Here is a 12,243-nt window from a genome sequence, read left to right as displayed (position 1 = left end):
CACACAGTAAGCACTGCAGGACCATCTTAGAGAACACACAGGCTGAAGATTCTCTTCATAGCTCTCATATTAAGTAGGGTGGGCAGAATACCAAGATGGTTTCATGTATTTCTTACGTCTGCATGAGAAGTCATAAAATAAGCCTAAACCCCACATAAGCTAAAAATCAGCAAGTTCTAGGCCTTAGGGCTTCATCTAAAGCTTCCAGGTATCAATCAAGTTTAATTAACATCGTTTTCCCTGCTTCTGCTGACTGCCTCAAATGATGATTCAGATGTGCAAGCTTCTGCACTGCAAGTCAGTCAGCCTCAGTGGAATGTTAACTCTGAGCAAGTGATGACAATGTCAGCTTCACTGTCCATCATTTCTGCCGGCGGGATGGGGAGAGAATGGAAACACTTTTCATACCAGTTACCATGTACAAAACGTTTATCTGTCTGCATAATCGTTTTAAATGTATTTGGATGGTTCAAACATAGTGGGTTTCATGGATGCAGTGAGTCCACAAACATTGCACTGTGCATAACACCAGTACGAGTGGAAATCATCTTTCTCCCTACATGAATGCAATATTACAAGTGTAACAAGTTACAAAATATTAAAAGACAACTGAGTATAGAATAAAGGTGAGGGACAAGAGATCCTACAGTTTCCTATAACAAATGGACTATTTAAATACTGGGAGATGTACTTCAAATGTACACTTTGAGGAAAATCTCAAAGACCCAGATTTATAAAAATCAGTGCTAACTAAAGGAAGCAGCAGCAAGACAGAAGCCTTGGTAGCTATAAGCCTTCCTCCTTTCACTTTAGAGAAGTCAGTCAGAACGAACAACCAAAGAGAAGCTTTCACAGTGTATAAATGTCCTAGCGCTCAATTTACTTCTTGCCGCAAAGTACTACTGAAATCAAAACTACTGTAATATGCTCAGACAAGAGTACAAATAGGCTGCAAGAACATATTTTTAAAAGGATCAGAAGGAACATGTACATTAATGAACACTAAATATAGCACAGTGCTATTATTCTTCCATTGCATTATTCATTACACATACCGAGGAAATTGCAACTGTGATGAAGTCTGTTGACCAACTAAGAGCTGTATGTGCGTGAAAGGTAACATGAGATAATCTCAGGGTAGCACAATAGGTGCAATACAATTTTGACAAGTGTTAACACAAAACCAGCAATGGCATCTGCATACACAAATTCTCATTGATACTCAAAGAACGGAAACTGAAGGGCCATCATGACACTGACATGTTTTCTTTTAACAGTAATTTCATAGGAAATTGGTAAAAAGAACAAATTCCTGTGCTGAAATACTGAGAAAGCCTTGCATTGCTGAAAATGATGTCTTTGATATAGTAAAAAAACATGAAAACATCTGTCTCTGCCTTGCTGAACCAAGTCCATCAGCAGTGAAAAAAAACCACTCTCAAAGCTGCGTATACTCTTCATGACAAGCAAGTGTAAGGTAATCTGCTTTACCTAAAGGTGTTTTCAGGGTTTAACAATTTGTATTTTACCAACTTTAACTTGGAATTAATTCAGCAATAATGTAGAAAATTAAGTAATGTTCCACCAATTCAGAAATTATTTCAAGCTCAGTAAACAGTCCTTACAGAGATTCAGACAGTAAGCCTAGGTAGGACCATTTAATACAGTCTGATTACATGGGCCTGCACGGATCTCATTGATGTCTATCCTTTAAAAAGGTCCAATTAATTTTTCAAGTAGCTGTCAGCTAAATAAAAAAAACAAACAGAACAAAGTACAAAAATCACCAACAGAAACCAGCAGATACTGTTAGACTCTTTTTCTTTATCTCTGTATAAAAAAGGGGGGTGAAAAAATTGTAATTCTCCTGGGTTATTAAAAATCCACTAAACATGACTAGGTAGCCTCATCTCCTCAGATGGTAAGATTGACAGGGAGATAGACAACAGGTTAGCAAAGGCATATGGTGCTTTTGGAAAGCTTCATAAAAGAGTTTGGCGTAATAAACACTTGAAGAAAAGTACAAAGATCAGTGTTTACAGAGCCATAGTGTTGTCTACTCTCTTATATGGATCTGAATCATGGGTCATCTACCGCCACCACCTATGTCTCCTAGAACGCTTCCATCAACGCTGCCTTCATACAATCCTAAACATCCACTGGTCAGATTATGTAACTAACACATCTGTTCTAGAACAAGCAGCAGTTATGAGTATTGAGGCCATGTTGCTGAGAACGCAGCTGTGCTGGGCAGGGCACGTCTCAAGGATGAAGGACCACTGCCTTCCTAAGATCTTGCTTTATGGTGAACTTGCCACCGGCTGCTGCAAGAGAGGAGCCCTGAAGAGAAGATACAAGGACTCCCTGAAACAACATCTCAGCCTTGGCCATATTGATCAACATAACTGGTCTACTCTGGCCTCAAATCGGGAGGTCTGGAGACACACCATCTGTAACGCTGCTGATGCTTTTGAGAACGCACACAGGATCACTCTTGAGGAGAAAAGACAATGCAGGAAGAATCGTGCCTTGCAGAATATACCACCTAAGGAGTCTTTTTGCTGTGCCTTTTGCAACTGGACGTGCCTATCTCGTATTGGCCTTTTTAGCCACCAACGCGCTTGTAACAAACGTGGGTAGAGCCCTCCCCAAATCTTCATTCATGAAGCCCAGCCATGATGATGATGAAACATGACTCCAAATTAAAAATGTGAATCTTAGCTCAAAATTGCGAATGTATCTGTAGAAATACACTTGCATATTTATATAATTTATATTTACATGCTTATATAACAAATGTACTTGTACTGCTACATTAAGTCAATATTAAACAATTTGTTTTAGTGTTACTACTTTCAGAAATGTCAAGTACATGGAAAAAGATTATCCTTAATATTTGCTCAAATTCCTTAATTAATTTGCTTTAAATGAGAATGTATCCCTTCAGGCATCAGCTTTCCTCAGATATTACAAGAAATATCTTCTTTTTGATGGTATTTTCAGTGAGTTTTTAAAGTAAACATTAGTGGGTATTTCCTGACAGCAAATTTCAGAATTTGCAGGCAGAGGGACTCCCTGAGTAGAGACCTGTCCATTGCCAGCACCACTTATGACAAAAAGCAGAGAGGTCCAGAAAAATTTCTGTCCTACTGTAGAGCAAACAGTGACCAACCTTTTCAAACTGACACTTGGTAACTACTAGATGCGAACTGATTTTCTCAGTTTACATCTTAGAATAGAACAATTGTTCTTAATCAGTATCTGTAATGACAGCAAGTACTGATTAGGTCCACCCCAGAAAATTTTTAGGAAATACTACTTGACCACAGATCCCACTAGAAACTGTGACTGTGAAAATAACTTCTTCAGAGAAAAATATTTGTTCTGCACATAGCAAACTATAACACAACTTAAAGGTTTGAATTAATTGAGGAGTTTTATACCTTCAGCCCTGCTTTTTGCTTGGCTTCTCAGCTGCTTTCTTGAAGCACCATGTGAAAGTTTGCATGAGTGTAGGAGGGAAATAAAATCTGCTGGAAGACTAGTCTGTCATAGCTAGATAAAAAAAAATACGCTGGCAACACTATCAAGCATCACCCCTGCGAACAAAGGATACAGGAGAAGAACAAAAGCAATTCTTACAAGCAGCCCTCTTAACTGTGTAACCATGCTCCTTGTGGCTACTGACACCAGCAGAAAAGTACACATAGTAACCGTACTGAGGAGCACACACAGTGAGAGTCCTACAACTTGCAAGCACTGTCATTAGAAAAGGGGAGGAAAGAAAAGAAGTCTCCTTAAGGCCTTTCCTGAAAAGATGAAGGCTTTCCTGAACAGTTCTCTGACAGTTATTCACTGATGGGGAGATTCAGTAAATAACAAATTTGCCCAGTAGGGACAAAGGAGATTTGGAGAGAGGCTAAGCCTTTAGTTACACTAGAGATTTCATTTAGTATTTGCTCAGTTGGCAGACAGAAAACAATAAAAGTACAAATTTCATGCAGAGATCACACTTAATTACACTAATTAAAAAAAAAGGCCCCTACAAGCTTGGTTAGCAAGACTGTTACGAGGATACTCTATGTTAAGCTTTTCATCAACATAAAACTCTTCATAGCAGATATCAAATATAAGTAAGTACTCTAGGAAAAACATACTATAAATATAGCTGAACCAAGTAACATAAGGAAATAAAATAACTGTTCATTTTCCTACATCATCAACTTAATTTCCGTTTCTCCAAGTATTGCCTATTTAATATACCAGTAGCTATTGGTATGCAGGTGATGTCCAACAAAAGAGAGAAGGCTGGCACTGCAAACCCCGAGTTCAGTTCCACATGTTACAAGTTAACATCTGAATGAGACTGTGCTGCTTTCTTTAAGCTAGCCCAAAGGGTTTGTCGTTTCTCCTTCCACTCTCATTTATGGCTCCTCTCACTTTACCCTTCCTTTCAACTCTACTGCATCATTGCTCCAAGCCTCTCAGTCCCAAACTTCTGCCCTTATGTCAACATAAAGTTTCATCAGGTTCTTTTGTGAGCAAAGTTAGTTTACTTAAACACATGAAAACAACACCATTTTGTTGACTTATGTCTCTTTAACAAACCAAACATGCACTTGGAAAGGAGCACTGAGACTGGCACAAAGCAAGAGAGAAAGAAGCACACACCAAATTATAGTGAGAGGAAACTTGGGACAGAGGGAGGAGACCTCCATTTCAGCAGCTGTCAGTAAGGTTTTCATTCAGACCACTTCCTCTTGTGAAACCATGTTCTAACTTTGACCTCTTTCAATTTAGAGATGGCAACAGAATACACAGATAAATCACAGGCAAATCAAGACTCTGGGCTAGAAGAATAAAAATAGTTCATAATTTATTTTTCTAATGACAAGTTGTCAGTTTAAAGAAAGCAGCCAAAGATGTACATGAAGAACACCACAGACAACACAAGGTGGAAAGACGAGCAAAACAGAGGGCACAGCAAGAACCTTGGAGGTTGCTGCCTGAGAAAGAATATATAAACAGGACAAAGAGAATGATCAGAGTGAAATAATTTCACTGCCTTGTAGGCTTTGAAAGGTTGCTTCTTTGTACTTGTTTTTTTCACAAGCATGCTGCTGGCACACAAAAAATGTGTAATTTGAGTATAGATTAGTCCAAATAATGTTACATGAAATTCCTAACAAGATTAGCTGAGGAAGTTCTGCATTAGTTTCCCACATCTGCCTGATTCTTTTGAACAGCCTTTAAAATTCCTACTGAATTTTTAAAGAGATATTAAGGCATGCACAGACTAATTTCAATAGGATTTGAAATTTACTTATAAAAGTAGGTTTATTTAGTTATTATTTTTGTGGTTTGTACATTTTTTCTAAATCATACACTCCCTCATTTCAGAGTAGTCAACCAGTTTCAAAATTTATTTGACAAAATACAAGACAAATATCAGTCTTCTAATAACTTGCTCCGTTTCAAATCCAGGAAATTTGGAATGCTTCAAACGTGTGAAAACTATGGAAAACAACATCTGACAAACAAAAGGCAGAATGACAACAGAAGTGGAACCAATATGCAGAATATTACTTCCTCCTCAGTTTAACAATCTAAAATCAGAAAGGCATGTTTAATGAATTACTACAGAAAAGTGGCATTGAACTTTACTTAAATACTTTACTCATTTAATCTGTATTTTAAGGTACTGGATACATCCTACTTTTTTCTGTATTTGCAATATTGCTTGCGGGTAACTCCACTTAAAATTAAAATTAATTTTAAAGTGGGAAGACATATAGACTAATAGTAATTATAGTGTGTACCTAAGTGGTCCTCGCCTCCACCAGCACTTAAAAATGATTACTTAAAAGAAGATTAATATGATGAAACCACACAGATTACTGAACAGCATGATCCTTAAACCTAATGAATTAAGTACTTCAGAAACCTAGTATGAAATAAAATTAGAGTAATGTTACCCTAGGCAGGAAAAGCTCAACAACTGGTCTTCAAAGTTTCATGTGGAAACTCTCTGCAGTTTGGTCTTTCAAACTGCTGTCCAAACTCGAGCAATTTCTAGAATGAAAGACTGCATGGACCTGTCTGTCCTCTGCTCAAACCTGCAAGTGTTCAGTGGAACACCTTGCAGCACTGACTCAATTAAATTGTCATGCATTACCATTGAGATCAGATTTTCACTGGCTGGATTTGGATGTAGGAATTTAGATGAAGCTAAGCAATCGGGGTTGATTATGACATTGTAGAAGTTAACCACAAACTCTCTCCTACAAGTAAAGGTCTTAAGGGTTTAATGAAGCAGATATACAACAATCAAAGTAACAGCCTTGCGTGACCTCCCAGTTTTTATTGCTAAATGAATTAACTCTAATGATTTGCTGTCAAACTTCAAAGCTGGGATAAATAACATGCATAATGCAATATGAACCTGTCTGCAAAACAGATGTGGTTACTGAAGCTCCTACAAGGGCAATTAAATTTTGCTTTGTTATACAGAGAAGAAACGTCTGTGTTTTAAAGAACACAATTTCTAAAATTTTGATTGCATCAACTGTTGGCCAGAAATTTCCAAGCAAGATAGTAAAAAAATGAGGAATATCTACCAAACTCTACCTCGAGTGCCTGAATCTTAGCAAATAATTGGTTTCTTTACGAAAGGTCAATGTAAGTACGCCATATCCTCAAAAGACAAACTCAGAAAAGGCATGGTTTCCAACCACGCAGCAAATCAAAGTCTTGCTTTATTTCTATTTCTGTTCTCTGACTACTTATTCAAAAAGCCAAAAATATATTTGTACTTGAATTTTCCAGTTTTGCACACAGTGCAAGGTCTGGTTTTCATAGTGTACAACTACCAATTAATGAATTCCATTAAATATGTAAACTCACCATTTCTTTTAAACAGCTCACATAGAACACTTCCTTTCCTGTTATGCTTCATATTACTTCCTTATTATTTCTTATCATTTCCTGTTAGGCGATTTTATAACTACACCATCAGGTTAATCCCAAGTACTAATGAGCAGAAATGAAAACTGGGACAAAACAAGCGGAAATGCTTTACATCACGAGCAAGTCCCTCAAGGAGTGCGAGCTTCTAGATGATTTTTCACAGATACTCTGGAAATTGAAGCACACACAGGTAAGCTGCTGCCAACTCCAAGCTTTCAATGAACCATATTTTATTTTCACCCTACACTATTTATAAGATCTTAAGGCTAGATGTAAAGCCTAGCTCTTGCTAAAGGGCAAAGGCTTGTAAATGCAATTCCTACCCCTGGCCACACCCCAGTATAGCACAAATGACCTGGCTAACACTGAGTTAAAAGAGAGGAATTGTTTTCAACCTGTTCCCTTTTCTGGAAAACAAAACAAAACAAAACCAAAATACTCAAAACCATTCATTTTCTGTTTGATCAGTTTCCTGAACAACTTCACTCACTGTACAGTTAATGAGTGCCAGTGAACACACAGAAGCAGGATGAAGTTCAACTGTTGTTTCTAGATCCACTCAGCTGCTATGTGGACTTAGCTTTAAAATTAAATCCCACATATAGTCATATGAGCTTAGGAATAGTAGATCTACTGTCTTATTGACATGGTTTAACCTGGCAGGTAGCTAACCACCACACAGCTGCTCACTTACCCTGGATTTTTTTTTTTTACTCTTTTTTCCTCTGCAATTCTCCATATTGCAATTCACAGAATTATAGAATCATAGAATCAACCGTGTTGGAAAAGACCTCCGAGATCATCAAGTCCAACCCTTGATCCAACACTGCTGTAGTTAATAGACCATGGCACTAAGTGCCACATCCAGTCTCATCTTAAAAACTTCCAGGGACGGTGAATCCATCACCTCCCTGGGCAGCCCATTCCAGTGTCTGATTACTCTCTCCATAAAAAATTTCTTCCTAATATCCAACCTAAACCTCCTCGGCAGAGCTTAAGACCATGCCCTCTTGTCCTACTGCTGGTTGCCTGGGAGAAGATTCCAACCCCCACCTGGCTACAGCCTTCTTTCAGGTAGTTGTAGAGAGTGATGAGGTCTCCCCTGAGCCTCCTCCTCTTCTCCAGGCTAAACAACCCCAGCTCCCTCAGCCTGTCCTCATAGGACTTGTGCTCGAGTCCCTTCACCAGCCTTGTTGCTCTTCTCTGGACCTGCTCCAGCACCTCAATATCCTTCCTGAACTGAGGGGCCCAGAACTGGACACAGTACTCCAGGTGTGGCCTCACACCTGGGGAAGGTGAGTACAGGGGAAGAATCACTTCCCTGGTCCTGCTGGCCACACTGTCCCTGATACAGGCCAGGATGCCATTGGCCTTCTTGGCCACCTGGGCACATTGCTGGTTCATGTTCAGCTTCCTGTCAATCCAAACTCCCAGGTCCCTTTCTGCCTGGTTGCTCTCCAGCCACTCTGTCCCCAGCCTGTAGCACTGCAGGGGGTTGTTGTGACCAAAGTGCAGGACGCGGCACTTGGCCTTGTTGAACCTCATCCCGTTGGAATCAGACCATCTCTGCAGCCTGTCCAGGTCCCTCTGCAGAGCCCTCCTGCCTTCCAGCAGATCAACATTCCCCCCCAGTTTGGTGTCATCTGCAAATTTGCTAATGGTACGCTCAATCTCCTCACCCAGATCATTAATAAAGATATTAAATAGAACTGGGCCTAATACTGATCCCTGGAGGACACCACCAGTGACCAGCCACCAACTGGATGCAGCACCATTCCCCACCACTCTCTGGGCCTGGCCATTCAGCCAGTTCCTAACCCAGCAGAGAGTGCCCCTGTCCAAGCCGTGGGCTGCCAGCTTTTTCAGGAGAATGCTATGGGAGACAGTGTCAAAGGCTTTCCTGAAGTCCAGATAGACCACATCCACAGCCTTCCCCTCATCCACCAGGCAGGTCACCTGATCATAAAAGGAGATCAGGTTGGTCAAACAGGACCTGCCCTTCTTAAACCCATGCTGGCTGGGTCTGATCTCTTGTCCATCCTGTAGGTGCTGTGTGATTGCACTTAGGATGATCTGCTCCATAACCTTGCCAGGCACTGAGGTCAGGCTGACGGGCCTGTAGTTTCCTGGGTCCTCCTTGCAGCCCCTTTTGTGGATTGGTGTGACATTTGCCAACTTCCAATCATCTGGGACCTCCCCAGTGAGTCAGGACTGTTGGTAAATGATGGAGAGCGGCTTGGCGAGCTCTTCTGCCAGCTCCCTCATCACCCTAGGATGGATCTTGTCTGGTCCCACAGACTCAAGTGGCTCAGCAGGTCGCTGTTTCCTCCTAGATTATAGGGGGGCTATTCGGTTTCCTGTCTTTGGTATAAAACCCACAAACGAACTTTCATCTAAAATACAGAGAAAAAACATTAAAATCTTAACTTCTCAGTGGAATACACTATAATAGAAGCCTTTGCACATTCATGGAAAAACAGATACAGATACAGCACTTCCTAGGGCTCCTTTACTTACATAAATGTGGAGAACTGATGATCCTGCCCACACTACGTATCAAAAGTGTGCATCACATTGTTATAAATAAAGCCACTGGGAACATAAAGCAAGAAAGAGGATAAAACTAAGACTTTTACCTCCTCTTCCCCAAAAGAAGCAAAGATGAGCAATTCAGCAAATTGATCATCCTTCTCAAAGACCCAAGAGGTCTGTTAGTAGTAACTTCATGGCCGTGGGTCTCCACAAGCGCTGGCAGAGTTTTACCTGAAACGGCATCCTTTGCTTTCTCCTACTGCCTCCTCATAGTAATACGCAAATTCTCTTATCCCAGACTATGCATTCACTGGACAGGCAGACTGGCATATTGCAAGCCACTTCAGATCAAAAAAGCCCCAACAACTAATTGGCACTCATGATTCCAAAGCAGTGCCAAATCTCCATATCTAAAAATGGGTCAGTTTAAATATATCAACTTGCAAGACCAGCTTGAGGCAAATCATTTATTTCATGGAAAAAATAAAACACACAGTGCTTCATCTACACAGAAAGCATCACCACTACAATATTTGGGTCAGCAATGTAATTCAAACAACTAGGAATAGCCTTTTACTGTTTTGCATCAGAAATGAGATTTGGGTGCAAGCCACACAAGTCCAGGTATGTAAGTTTAAGAAATACCCTACACTGAAAGATTGCTTCTGAATCACCAGAGTTTAGCAATGTCATAGCATTTATTTAATTATTTTATTATTTATTTAATTGTCTTTAGGGATAGGGATGTGTGCAGAAAAGATTGCACTGTTTGAATATTGAAATACTTTTGTCTGAATTTTTCCTTTTCTAGGAAGACATTTAAAATGCTGTTTATACACTTTGATGTTAAATACTTATCAAATGTTAAATACTTATCAAACTAAGCATGTTCAAATTGAAAATCAGTGGCTTTAATATGTTCTGCTTTCCTCTGTATTTCCACAAACACATCACGCACAGGCATTTCCCCTTGAGAAAGACCACTGACTGAAATTATTAATTCCATTATTCTCTTCCTGAACACTTGTATAATTCACCAAAATTTATTTCTACCACATATCAATTCTGTGATTTACATCACCTGTTTAGATAAAAAAAGCATATTTCAGCATATTTTCTCTTCAACCAACTACATCAAGAAAAATGCATTACAGAAAAATACAATGAAAATTATCACAGAAATTTTACTTCAAAAATTAAAAACAATTAAAATAATCCGTTAATTGTTAAAAGTTGAGGATATCATAGAAAGTTCTGTAGCAAGCTCAAGAGCAAAAAAATTTCCACATTTAAAAGAATTATGTTCTTCATACAAATGATAGTCACTTAAGAACCACAGTTAATTTACTGTTAGGTGCTATAGAGTAACTAAATATTTTGAGTGCTAAAGCATAAACAAGACCTGAATGTAAGATGACAAATTAATGCCTAGGTTTTCCATTGTTTCTTAAAAAAGTTTTATTTAAAATTGCCACTCAGTTTTCATTTTTTTCATATGCAAATTTCTCTTTCTACTATTTCATTAAAATTTTCAAGTCTTTTCCCAATTAAGTTGATACTGCAATTTTGTCCAGTAATTACCACAACTCCCAATTTTAATGTAAATTGAACCAGGATTTCAGGTAGGGAAGAAAAACAAACACAGGGTGTTTATGCTATCCTTCTTTGAAAGTATAATTTACCTCTTCAATTTAACATCTGTCTATTTTTGTCAGACTGCCAAAACTCCTAAGAACTGTCACAAGAAGGTGAAGCAAAAAAAAAGGTCTTTATTACATCCACTGTGACTGTAAATTTCAATTTTTTTCCCTAACATTTCAATTATGCAACTTGTTAGCACCTATCTATGATGTGATTTCCAGCTCCCCCTGAAAGAACACTTGTTTTACCAGTATTCATACAGACATCCAGTAGACAAGCGGAATGATGTGAACTCTCTCTCTAAGGCCAGCCATGAAAATCATTGTTCCCAGAATATACTCCCAGGAATTGCAACACAAGATTTATTCTCCATCTTTCCACTGTTAAACATGTTCTGCTGTCCACCTTCCAGTTTCAGATACTGACATAAAAACAATTCCTCCAGACACTCTCAACCATGCAAATACTGCACCAATGTTTGGGAGTTCTACCCAAATATGAAACCAGCAGGGCACCAAGTTAAATAAAAATGGAAATCTTCTGAATACCTAAAACAATTGCACAGAAGCTGAAATAAAACAAAGATTGTAGGAACCAATGAAATACCATTATAAGACCACTACTCTACCAAAAAAAAAAAAAAAAAAAAAAAAAAAAAAAAAAGAAGCACTTGGCTGTAGGAAACATCATGCTACAGCCAATATCTCTGTAGTGAACCATCTCTAAATGCAAATCAGTGACAGGCAACCTATTTCACTGAGTCCTTCAAGTACTGGTATCATGAGCTCCACTTTTCGACCTGGTGTTTTCTATTTTTAACCAGGTTTTCTGCTGCCTTTGGCGAGTCCCTCCCAAGTTCCTCAGGCTCTCTCCTGGCTGGACTCTGGGCATCAGAGAACAGAGGCTGCTCGGGGCTTTCTACAAGCTCCAAACTCACATGGTCCTTGTGCTACAATATCAGAGGGGAGCTGCAGCTTTCACAACACCCCACCAGCGTCCCCACTTATCTGAGGATATTGGCAACTGAACTTAAAGAGCAGCTGCTACCCTGGAATAATTAGCAGCTTCCTACACAGACCATAACCAGGAAGAAGATGCAATGGT

General features: G+C 39.2%; 1 protein-coding gene across 4 annotated transcripts in view; it reads right to left on the bottom strand.

Moving 5' to 3' along the window:
• The window catches only part of ZDHHC14 (zinc finger DHHC-type containing 14), a 100,570-nt gene that overhangs the window by 44,549 nt on the left and 43,778 nt on the right, over positions 1-12,243 (bottom strand). The gene's annotated exons all lie outside the window — the stretch shown is intronic.

This window comes from Lepidothrix coronata, unplaced genomic scaffold, assembly GCF_001604755.1.
Source record: "Lepidothrix coronata isolate B3197 unplaced genomic scaffold, Lepidothrix_coronata-1.0 Scaffold245, whole genome shotgun sequence".
Classification (NCBI taxonomy): Eukaryota; Metazoa; Chordata; class Aves; order Passeriformes; family Pipridae; genus Lepidothrix; species Lepidothrix coronata.
Note: the sequence above shows the minus strand (reverse complement) of the source record. Positions and strands in the feature narration are given on the sequence as shown.